The following is an 8,858-nucleotide window of genomic DNA, read 5'->3' on the forward strand; positions in this document are numbered from 1 at the left end:
TCTCTGCTGACATGAAGCCAGATTCTCTGTTACGGGACCTCTCTCCTCTGCCTGGGTGCCTGGGCCTAAATATATGACAATGGACTGTTACAGTGGTGGCTGACGTGAAGCCTGATTCTCTGCTATGACATGCAGACTGATTCTCTGCTGACATGAAGCCAGATTCTCTGTTGCGGGACCTCTCTCCTCTGCCTGGGTCTAAATATATGACAATGGACTGTTCCAATGTTGGGTGACGTGAAGCCTGATTCTCTGCTATGACATGCAGACTGATTCTCTGCTGACATGAAGCCAGATTCTCTGTTACGGGACCTCTCTCCTCTGCCTGGGTGCCTAGGCCTAAATATATGACAATGGACTGTTACAGTGGTGGCTGACGTGAAGCCTGATTCTCTGCTATGACATGCAAACCGATTCTCTGCTGACATGAAGCCAGATTCTCTGTTACGGGACCTCTCTCCTCTGCCTGGGTGCCTGGGCCTAAATATTTGCCAATGGACTGTTCCAATGTTGGCTGACGTGAAGCCTGATTCTCTGCTATGACATGCACACTGATTCTCTGCTGACATGAAGCCAGATTCTCTGTTACGGGACCTCTCTCCTCTGCCTGGGTGCCTGGGCCTAAATATATGACAATGGACTGTTACAGTGGTGGCTGACGTGAAGCCTGATTCTCTGCTATGACATGCAGACTGATTCTCTGCTGACATGAAGCCAGATTCTCTGTTACAGGACCTCTCTCCTCTGCCTAGGTGCCTGGGCCTAAATATATGCCAATGGACTGTTCCAATGTTGGGTGACGTGAAGCCTGATTCTCTGCTGACATGAAGCCAGATTCTCTGTTACGGGAACTCTCTCCTCTGCCTGGGTGCCTGGCCCTAAATATATGACAATGGATTGTTACAGTGGTGGGTGACGTGAAGCCAGATTCTCTGCTATGGGACCTCTCTCCAATTGATATTGGTTAATTTTTATTTATTTTATTTTTATTTTTATTCATTTCCCTATCCACATTTGTTTGCAGGGGATTTACCTAAATGTTGCTGTTTTTTGCAGCCCTCTAGCTATTTCCTGGGCTGTTTTACAGCTTTTTTAGTGCCGAAAAGTTTGGGTCCCCATTGACTTCAATGGGGTTCGGGTTCGCGACAAAGTTCGGGTCGGGTTCGGATCCCGAACCCGAACATTTCCGTGAAGTTCGTCCGAACTTCTCGAACCCGAACATCCAGGTGTTCGCTCAACTCTATTCATAATGTGTTCCATAAATCTCTACTTAAAAAATATTTTGAACCGGTAGTTCCATCGAAAGCCTCGCCTCTGCTGGTTCTTATTAATGATGCGGTGTCTAAAATTGTGGATGTCAGGAAGGTGCGTAATTCCTTGCAGTACCTGATTCATTGGAAGGGGTATGGACCTGAAGAGAGATCTTGGGTACCTGCCAGGGAGGTTAATGCTCATAGACTTGTTTGAAAATTTCATTTAGAACTCCCTGAAAGGCCATCGCCTGAAGTCTTGGGTCCGGTGGCCCCTCGTAAAAGGGGGGGTTGAGGGTACTGTAACGGGGTGCCGAAGACCCACTCGTTCTCCCATCAGCCGCAGACCTGCTGCTTAGCTTCGGAGCGAGGATCTGTGTTTGACCTATTTCCCAGGACAGCTTTGCTAGCTGGGAGGCTCCCTGCTCCTAGGTCTGCCTTGAGCGCCGAGCACGTCACATGACCCCCACTATAAATACAGGCATCCTGCTGGCCACAGGTTGCCTGTTAATTTAGGTTCCTGGCGTTTGTTGGATATCTGTATACTTACCTGATCCTGTTCCCTGACGATCCTTTGCCTGCTCCTCCTGCACTGTGCATTCTCCTGGTATTTTGACCCCGGCTTACACCTGACTATTCTTTGCGGACTCCTTTGGTACTTCTCGACTCTCCTGGTATTTATGACCCCGGCTTCTTCTGACCATTCTTTGCTTATCACTCTGTACTGCGTTGTCCTCTTGGTTTTGACCCGGTCCGTTCCCTATCCGTTATTTGTCTTGTCTGTCCTTCCCGCATGTATACTAAGTTAGGGACTGCCGTCCAGTTGTCCCCTGTCATCAGGACTCGTGAGGCAAGTAGACAGGGCCAGGGGTGAGGGTGGAGCCCAGTGGTCACTATCCTCCCCCTTGTGTCTGTGTGTACATGACCGTTACACAAGCATTCCGCAAAATTTCGGAACGGATGTGGACCCATTTTACGGACGTGCAAATGGATCCTTTAGGTCCATTTACACGTCCATAAAATGGGTCCGCATCCTTTCAGCAATTTTGCTGAAATTTGAAAATGAATGGGTCTGCACTGTGGCTCCGGTAAAAGATAGAACATTTACTAACAATAGGCATTTATATTATGGTTGTGGCCATGTGCAGTCAGTAAAATGCAGAACGCATATGGCCATTGTCCATGTTTTTCGGATCCACAATTTACGGATCCAAAAAACCATAACGGATGTGTGAATGGACCATTAAAAATATGTATTTGACATGTATTTGACATACCGGCTGCTGTCAGTTCTGGCTGATTTAGGTCGAGCTATGTGTAGGACTTATACTACCCCGTTACACTAACAGAGAAATATTACAAAAACCAAAATACACATTATAACTCTATAAACTATTTATATATCATAGAAAAAAAATTTAAGGCAACTTTTCCAATAGCAGGAGTATCTCCTTCACCCCCTTCATGGCCTGGCGGTCAGGGGCGGGCTGGGCCGGGGGGCAGGGAGGCAATTGCCCCCCAGGCCGCCCTAAATAAACTGCCACTGGGCCGCCTGTCTAAAAAAAAAAAATTTTTTTTTTTTTTTATTCTTCAGGGCCGCACCGCCGATCACCACAGGCGGCGCGGCCCTGGATGTAATTGCGGCCGTGCTGTGGGGCAGGGGAGGGAGAGGCGTGTCCCTCCCCTGTTCTTCTGATAGGCCGCAGGCACTATCAGAGGCCGGCTCAGGCAGCGCGATGACATCATTATCATCGCGACGCCTGAGCCGGCAGCACACACACACAGCAGGGACACAGGCCAGAAGAGGCTTGCATCGCTGCTGATGGAGGTAAGTATATTTTTTTCTTCTTCTTTGCGGGGGGCTGGCACTATGGGGGGGAGATCTGGCACTATGGGGGGGAGATCTGGCACTATGGGGGGGAGATCTGGCACTATGGGGGGGAGATCTGGCACTATGGGGGGAGATCTGGCCCTATGGGGGGGATCTGGCCCTATGGGGGGGATTTGGCACTATGGGGGAGAGATCTGGCACTATGGGGGGGAGATCTGGCACTATGGGGGGAGATCTGGCACTATGGGGGGAGATCTGGCACTATGGGGGGGAGATCTGGCCCTATGGGGGGGAGATCTGGCCCTATGGGGGGGGGGATCTGGCCCTATGGGGGGAGATCTGGCCCTATGGGGGGGGATCTGGCACTATGGGGGGAGATATGGCACTATGGGGGGCACTATAGGGGGAGCTGGCACTATGGGGGCACTATAGGGGGAGCTGGCACTATGGGGGCACTATAGGGGGAGCTGGCACTATGGGGGCACTATAGGGGGAGCTGCCACTATGGGGGCACTATAGGGGGAGCTGGCACTATGGGGGGACTATAGGGGGAGCTGGCACTATGGGGGGGACTATAGGGGGAGCTGGCACTATGGGGGGGACTATAGGGGGATCTGGCACTATGGGGGGGACTATAGGGGGAGCTGGCACTATGGGGGGGCACTATAGGGGGAGCTGGCACTATTGGGAGAGCTGACACTATGGGGGGGCTGGCACTATTGGAGGAGCTGGCACTGTGGGGGCATTTCTTACTGGCACATTATGGGGGGGGCACCATGGGGGAGAGGAGCACTATGGGGGTAACTGGGGGCTATAAAGGGGCTTTTTTTATTATTGGCACATTCTGGGGGGCACTATAGGGGAGAGCAGCACTATGGGGCATCTGGTGCTACTATAGGGGCATTATTTGGGGGCACTATGGGGAAGTGGGGGCTCTAAAGGGACCTTTTGTATTGGAACATTATGGGGGGCACTATGGCATTTGGTGGCACTAAGGGGGCATTTTTTACTGGCACATTATGGAAGGCACTATAGGGGAGAGCGGCACTATGGGGGAGTGGAGCACTATTGGGGCATATGGTGGCACTAAGAAGGGGCATTTTTTTACTGGTACATTGTGGGGGAGAGGAGCACTATAGGGGCATCTGCTGGGGGCACTAAGGGGCATTTTTTTACTGGCATATTATGGGGACACTATGGGGAAGGGGGAGAGGAGCAGTATGAGGGCATTTACTGGGGCACTATATAGGGGTATTTTATACTGGCATACATTATGGGGACATTAGCTCAACTGCGGGCACTAAGCGGGGTATTTCATGTACTGTCATATTATAGGGAAAATTAGTACTACTAGGGGGTATTATGGGGAGCTTTACTACTACTAGGGGCTATGAAGAACATGATTACTAGGGCACTATAGGGGCATTATTACTACTATGTGTGCTCTGGCAGAGAATTATTTCTATTGGTGGGATTTTGGGGAGCACTGTTACTTTGGGGGAACCCTGGCATAGTATCAGCTTAGCACAATTATTTTTGGGGGACATTATCTTTATACTATTAGTGTCTGGGCGCAGTTATTTTTTAGAGCACTGTGTGCCAATAATTGTTTAAGGGAGCACTATCTGTGTGGTAGTAGTATTTCCAGGCGGACTGTTTCTGCAGTATAGTATTGGGGGTGGCAGGAAACTAATGTCTGTTTCTCAATCTCTGCAGAGAAGGGAGATGGCAGAAGAATCACCATGGCGGTCTGGTCTGAATGGAGAAGATGAGGAAAGAGAACGTCTACAACAAAGGTGACATCACAGGATGTAAGAGGTATGTGGCGCTATGTAGGAGAGAAGATGCTCCGGCTCCTCCTCCTGCCATTTGCAGAAGGAGGATTCAGAACTGGGTGAGGATGACGAAAGGGGGCAGCAGGCCACGGGCGGGTGACAGATGGTGGGGGGAACCACAGGCCTTGAGCAGGATCAGGGTAGGGAGGAGAGCGGAGGAGCTTCCTGGCTGTAGCTTGTTAAATAAGCAGGCAGTGCAGCCAGGACGGCCTCCCCTCTCCGTATGATGTGTAGAGACAGGCCGCAACTATAGAATGTCAGCTGTACAGTGTGTGTTGGGAGTGGCCTATTATATGTAGGAGGGGCTTTTAATGATGGGCGGGGCTAAAAATGGGCCACTTGTCTAGATTTGCCCCCCAGGACTAAGGCTGCCAGTCCTCCCCTGCTGGCGGTGCCCCTCCTCCATGGCCTTCATCCGCTCCTGAATAACCCGCATATCCTGGCGGTGCTCCTTCAGCATTTTTGCCACATTAGCCTTCAATGTCTTCATTACTGTTGGTAAAAAAAAAATAATATATGAACATTATTTACAATTTCTTATTAAACCTTTAAGGACCGGTCAATTTTTCTCCTTTGTGCCAAGGCCATTTTTTGCTAATCAGAGATGTGTCACTTTATGTGGTAATAACTTTAAAACACTTATACTTATCCAGGCCTTTCTGACATTGTTTTCTCGTCACATATTGTACTTCATGACAATGGTAAAATTAAGTCAAAATATTTCATTTATATTTATTAAAAAAATACCAAATTTACCAAAAATGTAAAAAATTTATCAAATTTCAAAATTTTAATGTCGCTACTTTTATAATAGATATTAATACCTCCTACATGTACGGCACTGGGCGTTAAGTCACATCCAGTAGCGCTAGGAATGTACGGTGCTAGGCGTTAAGGGGTTAAGGATGATAAAGTACACTATTGCACTACTTGATAAAGACTTCCTTAAGTCAAAACGTCGCTAAGGTTAGATGATGGGCTATTTCTATAGAGCAGGATTTTAAGGAGGTGACAATAAAAAATATGTCTACTTTTTAGGTTGTTTGGTTCAGTTTTACATAAACAAGCATTTTATTTTATTTTTTTATTTGTGGTATTTTGTGGTGCATATGACTTTTTGATTGCTTGCTATTTCACCTTTTTGTGATTAAAGTTGTCAAAAAAAGCCTTTTTTAAAGTTTTTATTTTTTGTTTTTAAAGGTGTCCACCTGAGGAGTTACTTTGTGTGATATTTTTATACAGCTGGTTGTTACAGATGCGGCAAGACCTAATATGTGTCTTTATTTTTAAGTTATTTCCGTTTTACACAATAAAAGCATTGTTGAAACAAAAACAATTAATGTTTTAGTGTCTCCATAGTTTGAGAGCCATATTTTCTTTTTTCAAATGAAATGACATATTGGTACTATTTTGGGGGGTATATGTCTTTTTGATAGCTTGTTGTTGCACTTTTAATCATGTAAGGTGACAAAATATTTATTATTTTTTCAAGTTTTTTATTTTTTTATTTTTACAGTGTTTACCTGAGGGGTTAGGTCATATGATATTTTTATAGAGACGGTCGTTATGTACATGGCGGTACTAAATAATGTCTGTTTTTCTATTTTTTTACTTTTTTTATTTTATTTTAAGTGTTTATACACATTGATGATTTAAATCTTAATACGTTAGTTAATTATATTTATGAAGATTACATAGTTTATTAGTTTGTGACATTTCACTAGAGTATAATTTTATTTTGTTTGATAGTGATAGTTTAATAGAGTTAAATATTATTTATTTGTTAATGGTTTTAATGTAGATTAACTCCTTAAGGACACAGCCTTAATTCACCTTAAGGACCAGGCCATTTTTTGCAAATCTGACGAGTGTCACTTTAACAACCTCCGTACCGCCTAACGCATGGATGCGTCCGGAAGGTGGTTGATCTACTCCTCCTGGACGCATCCGTGCATCATCTCGCGATAGCCGAGATTTCCTGTGAACGCGCGCACACAGGCGCGCGCGCTCACAGGAACGGAAGGTAAGCGAGTGGATCTCCAGTCTGCCAGAGGCGATCGCTCGCTGGCAGGCTGGAGATGTGATTTTTTTAACCCCTAACAGGTGTATTAGACGCTGTTTTGATAACAGCGTCTAATATACCTGCTACCTGGTCCTCTGGTGGTCCCTTTTGTTTGGATCGACCACCAGAGGACACAGGCAGCTCTGTAAAGTACCACAAAACACTACACTACACTACACCCCCGTCCACTTATTAACCCTTTATTAACCACTGATCACCCCTGATCACCCCATATAGACTCCCTGATCACCCCCCTGTCATTGATCACCCCCCTGTCATTGATCACCCCCCTGTAAGGCTCCATTCAGAGGTCCGTATGATTTTTACGGATCCACGGATACATGGATCGGATCCGCAAAACACATGCAGACCTCTGAATGGAGCCTTACAGGGGGGTGATCAATGACAGAGGGGTGATCACCCATATAGACTCCCTGATCACCTCCGTCATTGATCACCCCCTGTAAGGCTACATTCAGACTTCCGTATGATTTTTACGGATCCACTGATACATGGATCGGATCCGCAAAACACATGTGGACCTCTGAATGGAGCCTTACAGGGGGGTGATCAATGACAGAGGGGTGATCACCCATATAGACTCCCTGATCACCTCCGTCATTGATCACCCCCCTGTAAGGCTCCATTCAGACGTCCGTATGATTTTTACGGATCCACTGATACATGGATCGGATCCGCAAAACACATGCAGACGTCTGAATGGAGCCTTACAGGGGGGTGATCAATGACAAGGGGGTGATCACGCATATAGACTTCCTGATCACTTCCCTGTCATTGATCACCCCCCTGTTATTGATCACCCCCTGTAAGGCTCCATTCAGACGTCCGTATGATTTTTACGGATCCACTGATACATGGATCGGATCCGCAAAACACATGCGGACGTCTGAATGGAGCCTTACAGGGGGGTGATCAATGACAAGGGGGTGATCACGCATATAGACTTCCTGATCACTTCCCTGTCATTGATCACCCCCCTGTCATTGATCACCCCCCTGTCATTGATCACCCCTTGTAAGGCTCCATTCAGACGTCCGTATGATTTTTACGGATCCACTGATAAATGGATCGGATCCGCAAAACACATGCGGACGTCTGAATAGAGCCTTACAGGGGGGTGATCAATGACAAGGGGGTGATCACGCATATAGACTTCCTGATCACCCTTCTGTCATTGATCACCCCCCTGTAAGGCTCCATTCAGACGTCCGTATGCGTTTTGCGGATCCGATCCATGTATTCGTGGATCCGTAAAAAATCATACGGACGTCTGAATGGAGCCTTACAGAGGGGATGATCACCCATATAGACTCCCTGATCACCCCCCTGTCATTGAACACCCCCCTGTAAGGCTCCATTCAGACGTCCGTATGCGTTTTGCGGATCCGATCCATGTATCCGTGGATCCGTAAAAAATCATACGGATGTCTGAATGGAGCCTTACAGGGGGGTGATCACCCATATAGACTCCCTGATCACCCCCCTGTCATTGATCACCCTCCCTGTAAGGCTTCATTCAGACGTCCGTATGTGTTTTGCGGATCCGATCCATGTATCCGTGGATCCGTAAAAAATCATACGGATGTCTGAATGGAGCCTTACAGGGGGGTGATCAATGACAGGGGGGTGATCAATGACAGGGGGGTGATAACCCCATATAGACTCACTGATCACCCCCCTGTCATTGATCACCCCCTGTAAGGCTTCATTCAGACGTCCGTATGCGTTTTGCGGATCCGATCCATGTATCCGTGGATCCGTAAAAAATCATACGGACGTCTGAATGGAGCCTTACAGGGGGGTGATCAATGACAGGGGAGTGATCAATGACAGGGGGGTGATCACCCCATATAGACTCC

The sequence above is a fragment of the Bufo gargarizans genome, chromosome 3, assembly GCF_014858855.1.
Source record: "Bufo gargarizans isolate SCDJY-AF-19 chromosome 3, ASM1485885v1, whole genome shotgun sequence".
Classification (NCBI taxonomy): Eukaryota; Metazoa; Chordata; class Amphibia; order Anura; family Bufonidae; genus Bufo; species Bufo gargarizans.